The sequence below is a fragment of the Haliotis rufescens genome, unplaced genomic scaffold (assembly GCF_023055435.1).
Source record: "Haliotis rufescens isolate VD_foot unplaced genomic scaffold, xgHalRufe1.0.p SCAF_7, whole genome shotgun sequence".
NCBI lineage: Eukaryota > Metazoa > Mollusca > Gastropoda > Lepetellida > Haliotidae > Haliotis > Haliotis rufescens.
This window is the reverse complement of record NW_025964361.1, coordinates 12,284,469-12,305,741: the sequence shown is the minus strand read 5'-3', so window position 1 is coordinate 12,305,741 and position 21,273 is coordinate 12,284,469. Positions and strand designations below refer to the sequence as shown.

At 39.9% G+C, this 21,273-nt stretch overlaps 1 protein-coding gene across 1 annotated transcript in view; it reads left to right on the top strand.

Moving 5' to 3' along the window:
* LOC124124931 overlaps positions 1-21,273 on the top strand; it is a 78,794-nt gene that overhangs the window by 28,733 nt on the left and 28,788 nt on the right. Inside the window, exon 2 of the mRNA XM_048387941.1 lies at positions 10,178-10,234. The gene's annotated coding sequence lies outside the window, so the exon portion shown is untranslated. The remainder of the gene's footprint in view (positions 1-10,177; positions 10,235-21,273) is intronic.

The following is a 21,273-nucleotide window of genomic DNA, read 5'->3' as shown; positions in this document are numbered from 1 at the left end:
TCTAACCTTGTCATGGCACTGTGTTACAACCATGTTCTAACCTTGTCATGGCAATGTGTTACAACCACGTTCTAAACTTTTTATGGCACTGTGTTACAACCACGTTCTAACCTTGGCATGGCACTGTGTTACAACCCTGTTCTAACCTTGTCAAGGCACTGTGTTACAACCACGTTCTAACCTTGTCATGATACTGTGTTACAACCATGTTCTAACCTTGTCATGGCACTGTGTTACAACCACGTTCTAACCTTGTCATGATACTGTTACAACCACGTTCTAACCTTGCCATGGCAATGTGTTACAAGCATGTTCTAACCTTGTCATGGCACTGTGTTACAACCACGTTCTAACCTTGTCATGACATTGTGTTCTAACCTTGTGATGGCACTGTGTTACAACTACGTTCTAACCATGTCATGGCAATGTGTTACAACCACGTTCTAACCTTTTTATGGCACTGTGTTAGAACCATGTTTTAACCTTGTCATGGCATTGTGTTCTAACCTTGTCCTGATTCTGTGTTACAACCATGTTCTAACCTTGTCCTGACACTGTGTTCTAACATTGTCCTGGCACTGTTTTCTAACCTTGTCATGGCAATGTGTTTTCACCTTGTCATGGTACTGTGTTACAACCATATTGTTATCTTGTCATGACACTTTTGTACAATCATGTTCTAATCTTGTCACGACACTGTTCTAACCTTGTAATGGCACTGTTCTAACCTTGTCATGACACTGTGTTACAACCGTGTTCTAACCTTGTCGTGACACTTTTGTTCAATGATGTTCTAATATTGTCATGATACTGCTCTAACCTTGTAAAGGCACTGTGTTCTAACCTTGTCATGGCACTGTGTTACAACCGTGTTCTAACCTTGTCGTGACAATGATGTTCTAATATTGTCATGATACTGCTCTAACCTTGTAAAGGCACTGTGTTCTAACCTTGTCATGGCACTGTGTTACAACCATGTTCTAACCTTGTCGTGATACTGTGTTACAGCCATGTTCTAACCTTGTCATGGCACTGTGTTACAACCTTGTCCTGATACTGTGTTACAACCATGTTCTAACCTTGTCCTGACACTGTGTTCTAACCTTGTCCTGATTCTGTATAACAACCATGTTCTAACCTTGTCATGGCACTGTGTTCTAACCTTGTCCTGACACTGTGTTCTAACCTTGTCCTGATTCTGTATAACAACCATGTTCTAACCTTGTCATGGCAATGTGTTCTAACCTTGTTCTGACACTGTGTTCTAACCTCTTCATGGCACTGTGTTCTAACCTTGTCCTGATTCTGTGTTACAACCATGTTCTAACCTTGTCCTGACACTGTGTTCTAACCTTGTCCTGGCACTGTTTTCTAACCTTGTCATGGCAATGTGTTCTGAACTCGTCATGGTACTGTGTTACAACCATATTGTTATCTTGTCATGAAACTTTTGTATTATCATGTTCTAATCTTGTCACGACACTGTTCTAACCTTGTAATTGCACTGTGTTCTAACCTTGTCATGACACTGTGTTACAACCATGTTCTAACCTTGTCGTGACACTTTTGTACAATGATGTACTAATATTGTCATGACACTGCTCTAACCTTGTAATGGCACTGTGTTCTAACCTTGTCATGGCACTGTGTTACAACCATGTTCTAACCTTGTCACGATACTGTGTTACAACCATGTTCAAACCTTGTCATGGCACTGTGTTACAACCCTGTCCTAACCTTGTCATGGCACTGTGTTACAACCCTGTTCTAACCTTGTCATAGTACTGTGTTACAACCCTTTTCTAAACTTGTCATGGCACTGTGTTACAACCACGTTCTAACCTTGTCACGGCACTTCGTTACAACCATGTTCTAACGTTATCATGATACTGTGTTAGAACCACGTTCTAACCTTGTCATGGCACTGTGTTACAACCATGTTCTAACCTTGCCATGGCACTGTGTTACAACCACGTTCTAACCTTGTCATGGCACTGTGTTACAACCACGTTCTAACCTTGTCATTTCATGGTGTTACAATCACGTTCTAACCTTGTCATGGCACTGTGTTCTAACCTTGTCATGATACTGTGTTACAACCATGTTCTTACCTTGTCATGGCACTGTGTTACAACCATGTTCTAACCTTGTTATGGCACTGTGTTACAACCACGTTCTAACCTTGTCATGGCAGTGTGTTACAACCATGTTCTAACCTTGTCATGGCAAAGTGTTACAACCACGTTCTAACCTTTTTGTGGCACTGTGTTACAACTATGTTCTAACCTTGTCACAATACTGTGTTACAACCCTTTTCTAACCTTGTCATGGCACTGTGTTACAACCACGTTCTAACCTTGTCATGGCACTTCGTTACAACCATGTTCTAACGTTATCATGATACTGTGTTACAACCATGTTCTAACCTTGTCATGGCACTGTGTTAAAACTATAGAACTATGTTCTAACCTTGTCATGGCACTGTGTTACAACCACGTTCTAACCTTGTCATGGCACTGTGTTACAACCATGTTCTAACCTTGTCATGGCAATGTGTTACAACCATGTTCTAACCTTGTCATGGCAATGTGTTACAACCACGTTCTAACCTTTTTGTGGCACTGTGCTACAACCACGTTCTAACCTTGTGATGGCATTGTGTTCTAACCTTGTCATGGCACTGTGTTACAACTATGTTCTAACCTTGTTATGGCACTGTGTTAGAACCATGTTCTAACCTTGTCATGGCACTGTGTTACAACCATGTTCTAACCTTGTCATGGCAATGTGTTACAACCAAGTTCTGAACTTTTTTATGCCACTGTGTTACAACCACATTCTAACCTTGGCATGGCACTGTGTTACAACCCTGTTCTAACCTTGTCAAGGCACTGTGTTACAACCACGTTCTAACCTTGTCATGATACTGTGTTACAACCATGTTCTAACCTTGTCATGGCACTGTGTTACAACCACGTTCTAACCTTGTCATGATACTGTGTTACAACCATGTTCTAACCTTGCCATGGCAATGTGTTACAACCATGTTCTAACCTTGTCATGGCACTGTGTTACAACCATGTTCTAACCTTGTCATGACATTGAGTTCTAACCTTGTCATGGCACTGTGTTACAACTATGTTCTAACCATGTCATGGCACTGTGTTACAACCACGTTCTAACCTTGTCATGGCAATGTGTTACAACCACGTTCTAACCTTTTTATGGCACTGTGTTAGAACCACGTTCTAACCTTGTCATGGCATTGTGTTCTAACCTTGTCATGGCACTGTGTTACAACTATGTTCTAACCTTGTCATGGCACTGTGTGACAACTACGTTCTAACCATGTCATGGCACTGTGTTACAACCACGTTCTAACCTTGTCATGGCAATGTGTTACAACCACGTTCTAACCTTTTTATGGCACTGTGTTAGAACCACGTTCTAACCTTGTCATGGCACTGTGTTACAACCCTGTTCTAACCTTGTCAAGGCACTGTGTTACAACCACGTTCTAACCTTGTCATGATACTGTGTTACAACCATGTTCTAACCTTGTCATGGCACTGTGTTACAACCACGTTCTAACCTTGTCATGATACTGTGTTACAACCATGTTCTAACCTTGCCATGGCAATGTGTTACAACCATGTTCTAACCTTGTCATGGCACTGTGTTACAACCATGTTCTAACCTTGTCATGACATTGTGTTCTAACCTTGTCATGGCACTGTGTTACAACTATGTTCTAACCATGTCATGGCACTGTGTTACAACCACGTTCTAACCTTGTCATGGCAATGTGTTACAACCACGTTCTAACCTTTTTATGGCACTGTGTTAGAACCACGTTCTAACCTTGTCATGGCATTGTGTTCTTACCTTGTCATGGCACTGTGTTACAACTATGTTCTAACCTTGTCATGGCACTGTGTGACAACTACGTTCTAACCATGTCATGGCACTGTGTTAGAACCACGTTCTAACCTTGTCATGGCACTGTGTTACATCCTTGTGATGGCACTGTGTTACAACTGAGTTACAAGCTTGTCACGGCACTGTGTTACAACTTTGTCATGGCACCGTGTTACAACTGTGTTACAAGCTTGTCTCGGCACTGTGTTACAACCTTGTCATAGCACCGTGTTACAACTGTGCTACAAGGTTGTTATGACACTGTGTTACAACTGTGTTACAACCTTGTCACGGCACTGTGTTACAACCTTGTCATGGCACCGTGTTACAACTGTGTTACAAGCTGGTCACGGCACTGTGTTACAACCTTGTCATGGCACCGTGTTACAACTGTGCTACAAGGTTGTTATGACACTGTGTTACAACTGTGTTACAACCTTGTCATGGCACTGTGTTACAACCACGTTCTAATCTTGTCATGGCACTGTGTAACAACCTTGTCATGGCACCGTGTTACAACCACGTTCTAACCTTGTCATGGCACTCTATTACAGCCATGTGCTAAACTTGTCATCGCACAGTTTACAACTGTGTTACAACCTTGTCATGACACCGTGTTACAATTGTGTGAATTCCATTGAACTTTGAATAAGGACTACAAATCGAAACAAAAACCGGTGGTGTTTTCGATGGGACCACCATCTTGTTTTCCGAAATCCGTTGCGGCTACCGTTGCACAAAGTGTCCTAACCTTGTCATAGTACTGTTTTACTGGTGTGTTCTAACCACGACACAAGACTGTTTCACGACTGTGTAATGACCTTATCATGGTACTGTTTTACTGGTGTGTTCTAACCATGACACAACACTGTTTCACGACTGTGTTATAACCTTGTCATGGTACTGTTTTACTGGTGTGTTCTAACCACGACACAACACTGTTTCACGACTGTGTTATAACCTTGTCATGGCACTGTGTTACAACCTTGTCATGGCACCGTGTTACAACCACGTTCTAACCTTGTCATGGCACTCTATTACAGCCATGTGCTAACCTTGGCATGGCACAGTTTACAACTGTGTTACAACCTTGTCATGACACCGTGTTACAATTGTGTGAAAACCTCGTCATGGTACTTTTAAAACTGTGTTACAACCTTGTCATGGCACTGTTACAACTTTGTCATGACACCGTGTTACAACTGTGCTACAAGGTTGTTATGACACTGGACCGCCTCCGTGGTCTTGTGGTAGAGCGTCCGCCCGGAGAGCGGAAGGTCCGGGGTGCGATCCCCGGCCGCGTCATACCAAAAGACATTAAAAGATGGTACTTGTTGTTACCCTGTCTGGCGCTCGGCATTAAGGGGCTAAAACAAGGACTGGTCGGCTGGGAGTCAGTATACTGTGTCTGAGTGGGGTATTCATGTTAAACTGCGGCATGATATCTCAGTGAGCTAGCACTATAAATCGGCATCAGTCCGGACTAGTACAAGCAGCCACACAAACACACACACGTACATGTACGTTGCTATATAAGTGCAATAATCTTGGACGCGACGTTAAACCCAATTTCATCTCACCTTATGACACTGTGTTACAACTTTGTTACAACCTTGTCACGACACTGTGATACAACTGTGTTACAATCTTGTCACGACACTGTGTTACAACCTTATCACGACACTGTGTTACAACCTTTTCATGGCACTGCGATACAACTGTCTTACAACCTTGTCATGGCACTGTGTTACAACCTTGTCATGGCACTGTGATACAACTGTGTAACAACCTTGTCATGGCGCTCTATTACAGCCATGTTCTAACCTTGTCATGACTGCGTGTTACAATTGTGTGAAAACCTTGTCATGGTACTTTTACAACTGTGTTACAACCTTGTCATGGCACCGTGTTACAACTGTGCTACAAGGTTGTTATGACACTGTTACAACTTTGTTACAACTTTGTTACAACCTTGTCATGGCACTGTGATACAACTGTGTTACAACCTTGTCATGGCACTGTGATACAACTGTGTTACAACCTTGTCATGGCGTTGCGATACAACTGTGTTACATACTTGTCATGGCACTGCGATACAACTGTGTTATAATCTGATCATGGCACTGCGATACAACTGTTATAATCTTATCATGGCACTCTGATACAACTGTGTTACAACCTTGTCATGGCACCGTGTTACAACTGTGCTACAAGGTTGTTATGACACTGTTACAACTTTGTTACAACCTTGTCATGGCACTGTGTTACAACATTGTCATGGCACTGCGATACAACTGTGTTATAATCTTATCATGGCACTCTGATACAACTGTGTTACAACCTTGTCATGGCACTGTGTTACAACTGTGTTACAACTGTGTTACAACCTTGTCATGGCACTGTGTTACAACTGTGTTACGACCTTGTCATGGCACTGTGTTACAACCTTGTCATGGCACTGTGTTACAACCTTGTCATGGCACTGTGTTACAACTGTGTTACAACTGTGTTACAACCTTGTCATGGCACTGTGTTACAACTGTGTGACAACCTTGTCATGTCGCTGTGTTACAACTGTGTTACAACCTTGTCAAAGCACTGTGTTACAACTGTGTTACAACCTTGTCATGGCACTGTGTTACAACTGTGTTACAACCTTGTCATGGCACTGTGTTACAACTGTGTTACAACCTTGTCATGGCACTGTGTTACAACTGTGTTACAACCTTGTCATGGCACTGTTACAACTGTGTGACAACCTTGTCATGGCACTGTGTTACAACTGTGTTACAACCTTGTCATGGCACTGTGATACAACTGTGTTACAACCTTGTCATGGGACTGTGTTACAACCTTGTCATGGCACTGTGTTACAACTGTGTTACAACCTTGTCATGGCACTGTGTTACAACTGTGTTACAACCTTGTCATGGCACTGTGTTACAACTGTGTTACAACTGTGTTACAACCTTGTCATGGCACTGTGTTACAACTGTGTTACAACCTTGTCATGGCACTGTGTTACAACTGTGTTACAACCTTGTCATGGCACTGTGTTACAACTGTGTTACAACCTTGTCATGGCACTGTGTTACAACTGTGTATCTACTCTTTACTGGAATGTTAATTCTACGTTAAGATGTTGACGGCGGTCGTAGGCATAAATTGTGTTGAGGGCGATATATAAAATGTATGCCGTGATGACTTCGAAGAAAGCAACACTGAAATATATGTGTATTACTGCGAAGTCGTATATGTTTACGACTTCGCAGTTATCGTCCTCTTAGGAATATTTGGCTACGACTGCCGTAACTACACCTTTGCGTAGAATTAACATTCTAGTAACAATACTTGGCTTATAAGACACATTGAATCGGTATAGTTAGATCGCGAGGACTACAGATTATCAACGCTTAATGCACCATGTGTGCATTACTATATTTAGTTAGAGAATAGTGACTGAGATATGAAGGACTTATTTTGTATTTCAACGCCGACGTTTTGCAGAAATGCTTGGTTAGAACTGATCCCCAGAAACGTATGCTGGTCGTAAAATTCTTTTGATATGGCCTGTACCAATCATTAATTACTTTCCATGTTTAACAAACAAATGATGGGTTTATTGGGAATTGAAGAGAATATAAAGGTGTCATAGTTTTATGGACCCTGCACCCATACACGGAAGCGAAGTCTGATATCAAAATGACATTGACATAGATTTGATTTTATCACGCCTGGTTTATCCGTCAGATAACCCTTCTTATCAATATAGTCATATAATGTTGACTGAGATCATGCGAGCCAGCAAATGCGCAGCACCGAAGATTCACAACATGGGACTGCTAGAACCTACGTGGAGACGACATTTCTAATCACTATGCCCTCCAAACTCCAAAGGGCTACTCTCATTTGCAACACGAAGTTCAATGTCCTAAGTAGACTATGCGATGAATGGGGGGGAGGGGGTAGTATGTAGTATGTTGTAGACACCATCATCTAATCAGCACGTGCCATTTATCACGTGCACCTCTTCAGTTATACAAATTGCATCGTTTATCGCCTTTTTTCATGGCTTTTACCCAAATCGAAGTCGTCGGTGTTGAGGTGTATTTTGGCGATACGATTATGTGATGTTTGCTCAGGATGTTTCTCTTATTTGCTATACCTCAGCATGGTTTTGACTTTTGCTCCGAATATTGTCATTCTCATAGGTGTCAAGTTTCTTTGTAAATCACACCCTTCTAACTACACGTATAGACCTAATTCACTATTATTTCAGCGCCTTATTTTTATAAGAATGTATAATTACTTTCTGGACTTTGAACTACTTTCAAAATATCAATCGGGATTCATGCCAAATAATAGTACTTAATTTCAACTGATCGAATTTGTCATCATATTAGTAATTCGCCTGATGATCATAAATATTTTTTTATGATATTCTGTGCATGTCAGAAAGGTATATTGCACAAGCTTCCACAATATTGTATTACTTGTAAATTAATAGCGTGGTGTCGTAGTTGAGGAGTACATATTAATGGAAGTTTATTAAGTAATAAATTCACCAAGCTAGGGGTCACCCAAGGTTCAGTATTGGGCCAGTTCCCATTTCTACTTTACATAAATGATATAACTGACCAGTTTCAAAATATTACCAGATTATTCGCCGACGATACAAGTATTGAAACTTCATCTACTGATACGGTTTTAATTGAAGAAAGACTAAATCAAGACCATCTTTCCCCTTAATCAGTGGGCAATCACATGGCTGGTAAATTCTAATCCCACTTGGACAAAATATATTCCTTTTAGTCACAAACAGATATGGGATTATCAACCTTTATGTTATGCTATTAGTGCCATTGGACATGTAGAAACTCACTTGGTGTCATTTTATCTCAAGATACGAAATGAACTGTACATATATCAATAATCTATCTGACATTTGTAAGACCTATTGTTGAATATGCATCTGAGGCGTGTGACAACGTTGCTGCTACAATATAAATATACTTGAATTAATACAGCTTGATGCTGCTAGAATTATTACAGGTTTGACCAAATTTGCCTCAAAAGAAAATTTGTATTTTGAAACGGACTGGCAACCACTGAAACTGAAAGAGAGACGATGAATGAAAAAGCTTACGACAGTAGACAAAATATTAATGAACGAATCCCTTATGCCTAAATGATTTGTAACCTCAGAATAGACCAGCTGCTTCAAAGTATAAATATGTAACAAATAATCGTTCCTTTTGCCAAGAACGTTTCAAAAGACATTTATTATAGAATCATTAATGCAATGGAATTCACAAAATGAAAATGTTGAACCATGTTCACCATGCGAAAATGCTTTTCACGATTTTCTTGAATGTAAGAAATATACTTTAATAAGAAATATTTGTCTATCAGCATTATGATGCTAAGTTAGCAAAAATTATATGTGTCAAAAATCTATCTGAAGAACAAATTATTTTCTTTTTTTTTAAATATGTCCATCAATTTATAGTGGAAAAAGAATATTTAAAATTATGTTGTATGTAACAATTTAGAGTTATTCATCACCATCTATTTCTCTATTGTATCGTGTTTTTCATGTTACTTGTATATTCAATACAAGTTGGTTATAGTCCAAAAATATCTTAATTATATTTCTTCTATATATCTTTGAACTTTGGTATTCGTATATATTTATCGTTAGGAATTGTACCATGCATGTAATGGTATAATGATAACTATAACATTACATAAAAATAAATATGTATCATGTTTATATGTTTGTATTTGTATGTATGTGCATATGTGTGTGTGTCTGTGTTTGTGTGGTGTGTGTATGTGTATATATGTGTGTGTGTATGTATGTATGTGTGTGTGGTGTGTGCGTGTGTGTGGTGTGTGTGTATGTTTGTGTGTGTTACCTGTATATAATTTATCTGCACTGTACAAACTTTCTGCAGTTATGACTCATATCACATTGTAATGAAATGCATATAAGAGAAGGTCTCGAAGGTCAAGTGTGTCACTTGTGCTAATCCATTCCATTCCCGGCAATAAAATATGTTTTAAAAAAAAAATTCGTTGCATTACTTACATCCCTTGTCAAGGTGTAAGAGAAAGTTGATTTTTCCATGGACGTTAATAACGAATGTCACCCGCAGAGTCGGATATTTAAGCATTCTGCGGTAGCGAGGCAGAGGTTATCAGTAGCGATGTTCAGTCCAGGTTATTTTGGTCGGTGATTTTCCTGCGTCTTTTCCAGGTGACAGTGGTGAGACGAACCTCACACACCCTCTTCAGCATGTTCAACTGACGAAATGTGAGAGTTTTATTCATATATATGTTTGTTTGGTATATGTTTGGTTATATACTGAGTAAGTGCTTCAGTGAGTGAGTTAATATTTTACATCGCATCCGCAGTATTCCAGCCATATCGCGATGAGAACAAGTTAACTATTACAGTGAGTCCTCGATATACCACTGCCATCGGGGTCCAAGATACCGACCCCGCGTTCTAGGAAAGAGCGCTGTACAGATATTCAGTTCTGATGTTCACATTACGTAATGGTGGTTGTGAATAGAACAGTGGCGCAATTATTTTACACTGGCATGGAACATGTAGATCTATGTAACACTGATCGTGGACGATAATTCAAAATGCATGCGTAAAAAAATATAAATACTTTTTAGTGTAAATGATCAAAGTACAGTGTATTATTTTACGACTGGATGTTATGCATGTAGATTCTATATAAGGAAACAAACTGTTGTTATAATCTAGTTTCTCGGAAGAAACGTGGTCCGATCGCCGACCTACTCACATTATCGATCGATGACAGTGCATTACGAAGCCGAACAAGCCTTGTAACCAAACCAAGGCTATGATTGGTTAATATATGATGACGTGTCACTCACTCCGGCGCAGTGGTGACTCGGCATAAAACCAGTGCAACAGGTTAATTTTCATATCACGTGACCGGACTTTTATCTTGTGTGTAAACAAACGCGCTTTTTCATAAATCAGTATGGAACGGACTAATGCAAGTATTTGGGGGCGCTTTACATATTGTTTTGCATAATTGTATAGATATGCTACTACAACTGCGACAGTGAGTTGCATGGCAATATATATTCATACATCGAAGTGACCGTATAGCTAGCTCTCCGTTGGGCTACGATGACAGCACGTGGAGCCGTATAACCAATGTTAACAAAGGATAACTTCGCAAAAACAAGGAGATTTTCACGTTTTAGGATACTTTCTTAAAGAACCATAACCATTCGTAGACATTTGTGTCTCAAAATGTGAAAACTTGTCAAAAATGAAACGGATGAAAAGCATATGCAATATCTTGAATGGAGTGTGTGACTAATCGTCACGTGGAGCTGGCCTGTGGCAGAGGAACTACGCTGGCGGCCGACCGCATGGAACGCATGGGTAGGAGAGCGGACGTGTCAAAGTTATGAAAACCCCGGACACAGCCGGCTCTCTGTATGCACCTTATGTACATGTACATTTATGGATTGAAGTTGTATTTGTTGACATTCATCAGCTGGTGAAGACAGTGCCTCACGTGAGCAAATTCCATGATGTATTATTAAAGACCTGACGACGAAGGATAGTAAAACAGTGAGGTAAATTATACAGTTTAGATATAAAACAAACCTGAGCAATATTGAAACAAAGAATTTTTCAGTAGATTAGTTAGTATGAATTAAAACCAGGCTATAGACCACAAGCAATGAAAGCTAGACCACCTAATTGGGGATCATGGGGACTTACAATGATTTGTGCCATCACTTTGGTCTCGAGTGGTTGTATGCAATGCTAATCAATATTAAAAAATCAAACCACAATCAATAAATTAAAACACTAACTGATATTAAACACTTTGATATAAATGGACTCACATGCCACTGTCCTTGGGACAATATATTTACCCTTCTTTAACCCCCTGAGTGGCACGGCCTTCATTAATCACAGTTGACAATAATATCACACTATTCTAAAACAGTATCAAATAATACTATTACTTTTAAAAAACCGTGAAAATGTAATGAGCCTTTATATTATAGAAAAGATACTTTAAAGATGTTGAATGACAATAGTTGAGAGAAAATGACAATAGTTGAGAGAAAAATCAACACAGTCAAGCAAACATGCCTTTCATTAGATACTCATGGGTATATCGATTGTGGCTGATTGTGGCTAATACGACATCGTCAACAAACAACTTCGTCGTATCTCGAATGGCAACCCAAGTTGGTTTAAGCTTGTCTTTGTTTTATTGCATGAAGTTTGTTTATACCTACTTGGGTGTCCCACTTTTTTGCATTGGATCTTTAAGTGATATAACGGCATGTGGCAGGTGATGATTGCCTACATGATGCATCAGTCTATTTAGGCAGATGGGGTGGTTGTCGGCACACCTTATATACTTGGGTACCTTTGAATACCCACAAGCACCCAGTCTCAAAACTACCCATCGCAATTCACTGTGCCAGACAATAACTTGTCCTGAGACTCGAGCTAGGATGCAAGGCGTACCGTATTTCCTCCAATAGACGCGTCTTATAATTACGCGTAAGCCGTTGACCCGGCCTCTGTTAGAGACCTGGCTTCTATTTTATGGACAGAAGGTATGACGCGTGTCAATTTCAGACGGGAGTGTATTAGAGACTCGGCGTCTGATAGAGGGTATACGCTAAGTACATTAAAGAGAAAAGAATCGAAGGCGTCACTCTTACCCGACGGGCCACAGTCATCTGCTATTCTGACAGTCTCAGCAAAGAAATCCAGCCACTTAAACACACGTTTTACACCCTCAATGGATACACCAAACATCTTGTAGAGAAAACCATTCGATAATCCCACATGGAAACCCAGCAAAAAGATCCTATTTCCAAGTCCTACCAGCACCATCACACTTCCTCATCAGCATCCCATTCCAAGGCGCTACCGTCTCACAAAAATAGCCAACATGAATGTGACATTCACCACCGACAAGACTCTTAGAAACATCTTACACAGGCCTTGAGTTCCACAACCTGGTTTGAGGTTTTAAGATAGTTGGCTGTGTCCATTATCCGTTATAGAGGTTTTACATGGAAAACAAAGAAAAGAGAGTTAGCATGTTCAAATAATATGTCATATATAGAAAATAAAACAAATATGATGTAAAAGATCAGTACATAATTATTACTAAATGGTGTCATGACCAGGAAGAATGTATTGGCGTCAAATTACACAAAGTATATCATGGATTAAAAATATCCTTCTTTTTTTGGATACAATCATTAGAGTGAGTGAGTTTGGTTTTACGCCGCTTCAGCAATTTTCCGGCAATATCACAGCGGGGGACACTAGAAATGGGTTTCATACATATCGGGAATCGAACGTCTTTGGCGTGACGTGCGAACACTTTAACCACCCGACCGCCCTACAATCATTAGAGGCATTACATATATGTGTATGTGCATATAACAAGTGCATTGATTCGTTTCGCTTTTATTTTCGTTCTGTTCAATGCGATAGGGTATGGTTTGCATTAATTTGTTTCGCTTTGATTTTCGTTCGGTTCAATGTGATAGGGTTTGGTTTATTTTGCTTCAGTACGGTTTGCTTCGCTTCGGTACGGTTTCGGTTCGATTCGCAGTAGGGTTTGCTTCGCTTTGGTACGGTTTCGGTTCGATTCGCAGTATGGTTTGCTTCGCTTTGGTACGGTTTCGGTTCGATTCGCAGTATGGTTTGCTTCGCTTTGGTACGGTTTCAGTTTGTTATGGTTTACTTTGGGTGGCTCGTTTCACTTCACTTTTGAGACTGGTTGATCAGGTCAATGCTCAAAATTTGCTGTGATACAAATAACTCAGATGATCAGGCCGATGCTTTTTGTTCTCAACTGGCGAAATTGGTGACCCATATTGGACACAATAACAAAAGTTATCAGAAAACATAACAAGATACAGCTAACAGCTGTTTAGAGATTTGCACCACTTGTTTAGGAGATTTTGTATTTTGTACAAGAATATTTTCATTAGGCATCTACAGGTATATATGGGGAGTTGATCAAGGTATGGTAGATGGGGACTACAGTCTGTGGCTGAAATACGGTAGAAAAAGGTGTTGATGTTTCCAAAGTCTTTATGTGGAAATATAACCCTTGTGGATGTATAAATTGGTAGTTGGATCATCTGGATCATATGGGGATTATCTTATCCACAGGACCACTTACAGAGATCCTTCCAGCTATCATCAAGGTAGCGCTGTATGAGGTGGAGAGGAACACTTTCAAAATAGCATGTGAGGTGATTATGATCATCTTTGTTATTGGTATATGAGACCTTAACATAGCAGTTTCCTTGAATAATTTCAATGCCCATAACGCTCTTTATTAAATGATTTACTGTTCGTGGGTGTTCTGGAAAAAACGGATATGGTTTGACATCTAATTCTATGCATGGTTTGGTGTTGTCTTGCTCGACTTTTTATTCCCTGACAGAACATTGACTGATTTATTGTCTTGTGCTGATTCCTTTTGATCGAAAAACTTATGATTCTTCTGTGGACGTTTCTTTGTTTTCCTGACATACTTCTTTTGAGGTGAAATTCTCTCCAAATGGAGTCTGGAATGCTGCTGCCATACTCCCATGTGTTAACTCTTTCTGGATCCTTCCATTTCACTCTGTAGTAGCTTTTACCATTTGCTCTCTTAGAACTTACAATTGAGTGGATGTCCTCTGGATTGAAAATAGGAGGGATATCCTTGGTTTGATTACCTGATGTTGGACTCTGACTTTGAGGTTGTACCTGACTGTCGTCATGTTGTTTTCTGGATTTTGGCTGGTGATACTTACTATTCACTCCTCTTTTCCCTCTGTTTACTTTTTCAGTTACCTTGATTGGACCATGATTTTCCTTCGTCATTGTTGTACTGGGACTGGCAGGTTTTTCTGTTGTACTTGGAGCAGGGTTTTTCTTCTCTTTCGCTTTCGAATTCTTGTTGCCGGAAGTGCCTGCCTTAGTTTTTGAATTGTCCTTGTTACCTTTCTGTGGATGAGGTGATTGATTAGTTTCTTGACAAGTTGAGATTGTCGACTGGGAATTGTTGCTGTCTGGCTGTGAATCATTGACTGGTTCCTCATTGTCATCCATGACTCCTGAATCTATGTTACTGGTGTCATTGAGGTATGGTTCTGGAGGATACTGTGGACGATCAACAGGATCAAAATATGGCTTCAGACGGTTGGCATGGACCAGTGGTTTGTGTATTTTGTCGTCAGAACTTCGGCGTAGTTTGTAGGTATAATTTGGACCTGTATGGATGATATAATAGCTACCATACCACTTTTTGGTTAATTTGTTGGAAAGGCCTTTATCAACTTATTGACAGTAAAGCCAAACTCTTTGACCTGGGGCGAATTCTGGTTCATTAGCCTTTCAATTATATTGTTCTGAATACACCTCCTTAGCCCGCGCAGTGTTTCCAGCTGCAATTGTTCTAGTGATTTCTAGCTCCTCAAGTAAATTTGAAAGATAACTTTTGTTAATGTGGCCTAAATTTTCGTTTCGAATTAATGCTACATCTTGTGGAGCTCTCATTTCTCGGCCAAAAAGCATAACATATGGGGATTTTTGTGTTGATGAATTTGGGGCCATCCGATAGGCCATCATGATGCCAGGAATAAATCGGGGCCAATCATTTTGAGACTTGTTACAATAGGCTCTTAGTGATTGATTGATATAAGCTATTTGTTTATTTATATACACAGCTGTTTGTTTGAGGATGGTATGGGCTGGTATGGGTAAATTTAATTGCCAAAAGTTCACAAATTGCTTTGATCAGTTTGGACATGAAGTTCTCTGTCTGAAATTAAGGTCCTTGGAGCGCCATACCGACAAAATATTTCTCTGACGAGAACATCTGCTACTTCTTTGGCTTCTTGGGTCCGAAGTGGAAAGGCTTCACACCATCTGGATGATGCATCTGTGATGACCAAAATGTACTTGTACTTGTCTGGTGCTGTTGGCAGAGGACCGAGAATGTCAATGTGTCATCGGGTGAAGACCTCTTCTACAGGAAGTGGACGAAGTGGTGCCTTCTTGCCATGGTAGTGCCTCTTGGTCTGTTGACATACCTCACATGTCTGGACATAAGTAGCAATATCGCTGTACATTTTGGGCCAGTAGTACTTAGGTCTCATGGTGTTGTGCATCCTTTCTTTCCCAGGATTGCAGGACTTGATTCCTGAGGGTTCTTGGGACTGCCAGCTGTTTAATGAACTTGTCCGCATGGCCTTTCTGTCTTTGTGGAACGAATCTGTATAGGATGCCTTCATCAATGTGTCAAATGTGTTGAATCGCTGATCACACTCAAGTGACCATTCGAACCTTGGTTTCTTTCCTACTTCTGACTCTGAATGCTTCTTTAGCAAAGCATTCAGTGGAAGCGCTATGTGAGCATAATTTTTCACATACTTCCTGTAGAGGTTTGTGAGGCCTAAGAAGGAGCGAATCTGCTTTTGTGATTTGGGCACTGGAAAGGTTCTAATTGCTTCAATCTTTTTGTCATCAACTTGAACACCTCCACATGAAAAAACATGACCCAGAAAAGAAACTTTGACTGTTTCAAAATTGCATTTGGATGGCTTTAGTGTTAATTTTGCCTGTTTATAGTAAAATACTTGCCCAAATGTTGGAGATGCTCTTCAAAGTTTTTGCTGTAAATTATCAAAGCATCAATGTAAATCAGCGCAACCTTAAAAAGCAATTTTCTTAGCACTTTGCTCATGAGCTGTTGAAAACAAAGTGGTGAATTTGTCAAACCTTGTGGTAAACGTTTGAGCTGATAAAGGCCTTGATGGGTGACAAAAGCAGTTTTATGCTTCGAATCTTCATGTAATGGCACTTGTAAGAAGCCATTAGCAAGGTCTAAAGTAGAGAAGATCTTAGCTTGGGCATTGGCGATGTGATCAACAACATCATCAAAAACAGGAAGAGGCCATGACATTGGTAAAGTGACAGAATTCAACTTTCTGTAGTCACAAACAAATTTAAATGAGCCATCACGTTTCTTGACTAGAAAAATGGGAGCTGAATACATAGAAGTAGACTCCTCGATCAAATCATACTTCAGAAAATCATCTATAAGTTTTTCGGTGACTTTTTGGAGATGAGGAGATTGGCGATATGGTCTACTCTTAACGGGTGGGTGGTTGCCAGTGTCAATGATATGTTGGTGCATGTCAGTCTTACCTAAATCTGCAAGACTCGTTGAAAACATGTTTCTATTTTGTCCCAAAAGTCTAAGTAGTCTGTGTCGTTGGTCTGGAGTCAGTTGTGTATTTGTCAAATCAAATCCTAATTCTTGTGCAATTTTAACATAGTCCCTGGTGTCATGGTCTTTCTTCTCATTGTCAGTGTTAACGGTATTTATTGATGGTTGGTCAGAGTCAATTTCAAAAACAGAGTCTTTGTCAATGTAACTAAATTTGCCTACAACTGTACCCTTGTCAAGAACCTTTTCTTCTTGGGAGGGATTCATAAGCCTAAATGTAGCAGTTTTGCTTTTTGCTTTAGAAAGAGTTCTACCGCCTGCTACTTCAGAATGAGCAGTGAGGGAAGCAATGTGTTCAATGAGGATGAGGGAATCCTCTTTGACCTCTGATAGTCTAACCTTGAAATGAATTTCACTCTGAGGGGGGATGTAAATCTGATCTATTGTTTTTGCTAATCCACTAATCTCTTGTACTGAATTGGCTATGAAATTGATATATTGCCTATCTGAGGTGCTGTTGTTTAGTATCAAGGAATGACAGCTATAATCTAAGACTGCATCATTGTCATCAAGGAAGTTCTCACCTAGTATCACTGCTTCTGGTAGTGTAGGCAGAACATAGAATCTTTGAGAAAATTCCTGATCCACAATGACAAAATCTAACACAACTGAACCTAACACTTTATGCAATTCGCCACCAACACCTTTTACCTGTGGAAAGGGTGAGTTTCCAAGAGTAAGGTTTTCAAAAGCTGTGCTCAGAAAAGCAGATGAAATACAACAAATTGATGCCCCTGTATCCACTAAACAATGTTGTTTTTGTACAAAATTTTGCCTGAATTACACTTTTGGCAAGGGGCGTAACTAAAGGCACTGTTGGAATTTCACTTTCAAAGTTACTTTCCATACCAGACTCCATATTTGCCATGACACCTATTAGTATGTACCATACTAAATTAAATAAAGACAAGTAATCAACAATGTAATGCTCTACTTACAATATTTGAAGACTTTTTCTTCCTTTGTTGGTGTCTTTGGAAGAGTTGGTTGTCTTTAATCCAGTGTTGATGTCAGAGGTTGATGCAGCTTGCTTGTTATTTCATCAAATGATCACGGTTGGACATGTCCTCCAATGGGTTCTTGTAGCTGGTTGTAGTTAGTTCCTGGGCTCCGTGGTTCCGAAAACGATGATTCTCCGCCAAATTATCATTGACTGTTCTGGGTGAAGAATACCTGGCGTGCTGGTTTTCTTGGGGAATTAGTCAGCACAGAGCCGGAGTCACAGGAGACTAATTACAATTTTTTTACAAGAACAATTAACGATGAGCAATTTACAAAATCTTAGAAAATAGCTGAGGGTGCCACAGAGAGTCGGTAAAACCCTCTGGGCTGTGGGAGAGAGGTCTGCTTGGTAAGAGAGTCAACCCTTTCTCTGCCCTAACAATAGGTTTCTGTATGTATTTAACAAAAATTAGAACAATAAAATGGAATACGATTGGTTGATACACGATGGGTTGTGCCCTATGCTAAATGAATGGCTAGACAGAGGGGAATACTTAATCCTGTTAATCCTGTTGGACTGGCACTAATCTTGTTGACATATTTACTGGATGCTTTGAAAGAGATTATGGTGTCACTATAGATGAGCTTGTGTTGGGAGTAATCCTTAATGCACTATAAACGAGCTTGTATGGGGGCTAATCCTTAATGCCCTATTGACGAGCTTGTATGGGGGTTAATCCTTAATGCCCTATAGACGAGCTTGTATGGGGGCTAATCCTTAATAAGTCTAAATTGAAGTAATTGCTGAATGTTATTCTAATATAGGTGGTGACAGATTTACTTAAATAAAATAGTTCAAGGTAATCTATAGCCTCGTGAACTGGGAAGTACATCAAGACACATGGGGCAGTGACCATGCCCCTATCAAAATCTCTTTCAACCACACATATAACACACCACCTATTGCCCCCCAATCCGACCCAAACAACCCCTTACACATTAGCTTCAATTACCACAAAGCAGACTGGCAGCTATTTACCAAACTTTGCAAACAAACAGATATCAACTTATTAAATAACAACAACATCGACACAATATAATGATAAACGATTTATTCGAGGGCCTATCCCCTAAAGTAAACAAATCATAATTCGCGGATGATGGAGCCATCTGGATCCGCACTAAAAGCATGAAAATGGTCCAAAATTTACTTCAAAAAGCTCTAAATAAAATACAACAATGGGCTGACAAATGGGGCTTCTCCCTTAACTCAGAAAAAAAACAACAGGAATAGTATTCAAACATAAAAACATGAAACCCGCCTCCCCAATCCTCCAGCTAAACAATCAAACAATCAAATTTAAAAAACAAACCAAATTCTTAGGACTTATTTTCGATGAACATCTCACCTGGGATGCTCACATCCAAAACCTAACAACTAAATGCAGTAAAGACCTAAACACCCTAAGATGCCTAACTGGCTCTAACTGGGGAGCCTCCAAAGATACCCTCCTCGCTCTCTACTAATTAGATCAAAACTAGACTACGGCTGCGCCATATACAACACCGTAAACAACTCTCTATCTAAAAAACTTGACTCAAAACAATATCAGGCTCTCAAACTAATTACACGCACCCAACATGGCACCTCCTACGTCCCAATCAAACCCTCTCATCCAAAACTTAATAAACCAAAACATCAGCCCCAAAAACCAAGCTCTAGCTCGTAAACACCCCTTACTTACCCCAATATCCCAAAGAATAACAAACTACCTAAATGAACACCAAATTAAAAATCTTAAACAAAACTGCAAACAATCAAATATCTTCACCCCTAAACTTAAAATACCCAAAATATGCACAACACTAGCTAGCCGAATAAATAAACAAACCGACCCAAACATAGCTAAAACTACCACACTAGCATACATACACGAAAATTGGCCAAATTGGTGTCACATTTACACGGACGGCTCCTCAGGTCCGACCTCCAAACACACAGGTTTCGGAGTCCATACCACACAACCAACTAAAACCACACAATCCTTCCGACTCCCAAACAACCAATCAATATTCACGGCAGAACTAATGGGCATGGCCTCATCCCTCCATAATCAAGAATCCAAAACCCACAAAAAAAATCCTAATACTTACCGACTCCCTAAGTGGACTGCAAGCCCTCCAAAACAAAAATACCAAAAACCGACCTAAATTAATAAATCAAATACTTAAAAGCTCCAACGACCTAACTAAGGCAGGCAAACAAATAACCTTCTTGTGGATACCCGCCCACGTAGGAATATACGGTAATGAAAACGCCGATAAAGCAGCTAAACTATCCCTCAAAATCCCAGAAATAAGCTTAAACTTACCCATCTCAAAATGAGAAATTAAAAGCGTAAACAAGCAAAAAATCACAAAAAAGGCATAACCTATATCTAAACTCAAATAGCCAAATCAAAAAAGTGCTCAGCAAACCACTAACCAAACCAAAAATTCTCCATCTATCAAAAAAAAAATCGACAGAGTAATCACTAAACTCCAAATAGGACACACCAACCTAAATAACCACCTAAAATTTTTAAAAAACACACACTACAGGTAACTGCCCACACTGCAAACAACCAGAAACCCCAGAACACGCACTCATCCACTGCACACACTACCTAACCACAACATATAACACACCACCTATTGCCCCCCAATCCGACCCAACAACCCCTTACACATTAGCTTCAATTACCACAAAGCAGACTGGCAGCTATTTACCAAACTTTGCAAACAAACAGATATCAACTTATTAAATAACAACAACATCGACACTTTTAACGACAACTTCACCAACGCACTCTACAACATCGCTACCAAAAGCATCCCAACCAGCAAATACACACATGCCCACCCACCCACCCCCTGGTGGACTGCTGATATACAAAAGCTTAGATCCAAAAGAAAAAGAGCCCTCAATAAAAGTAAAAGGGATAAATCCAAAATTCAAGAATTTTTAGACCTACGCCATCAAACCCAACAAGCCATCAAAACCGCTAGGAAACAACATTGGGAAATTTTTTGTTCATCTCTT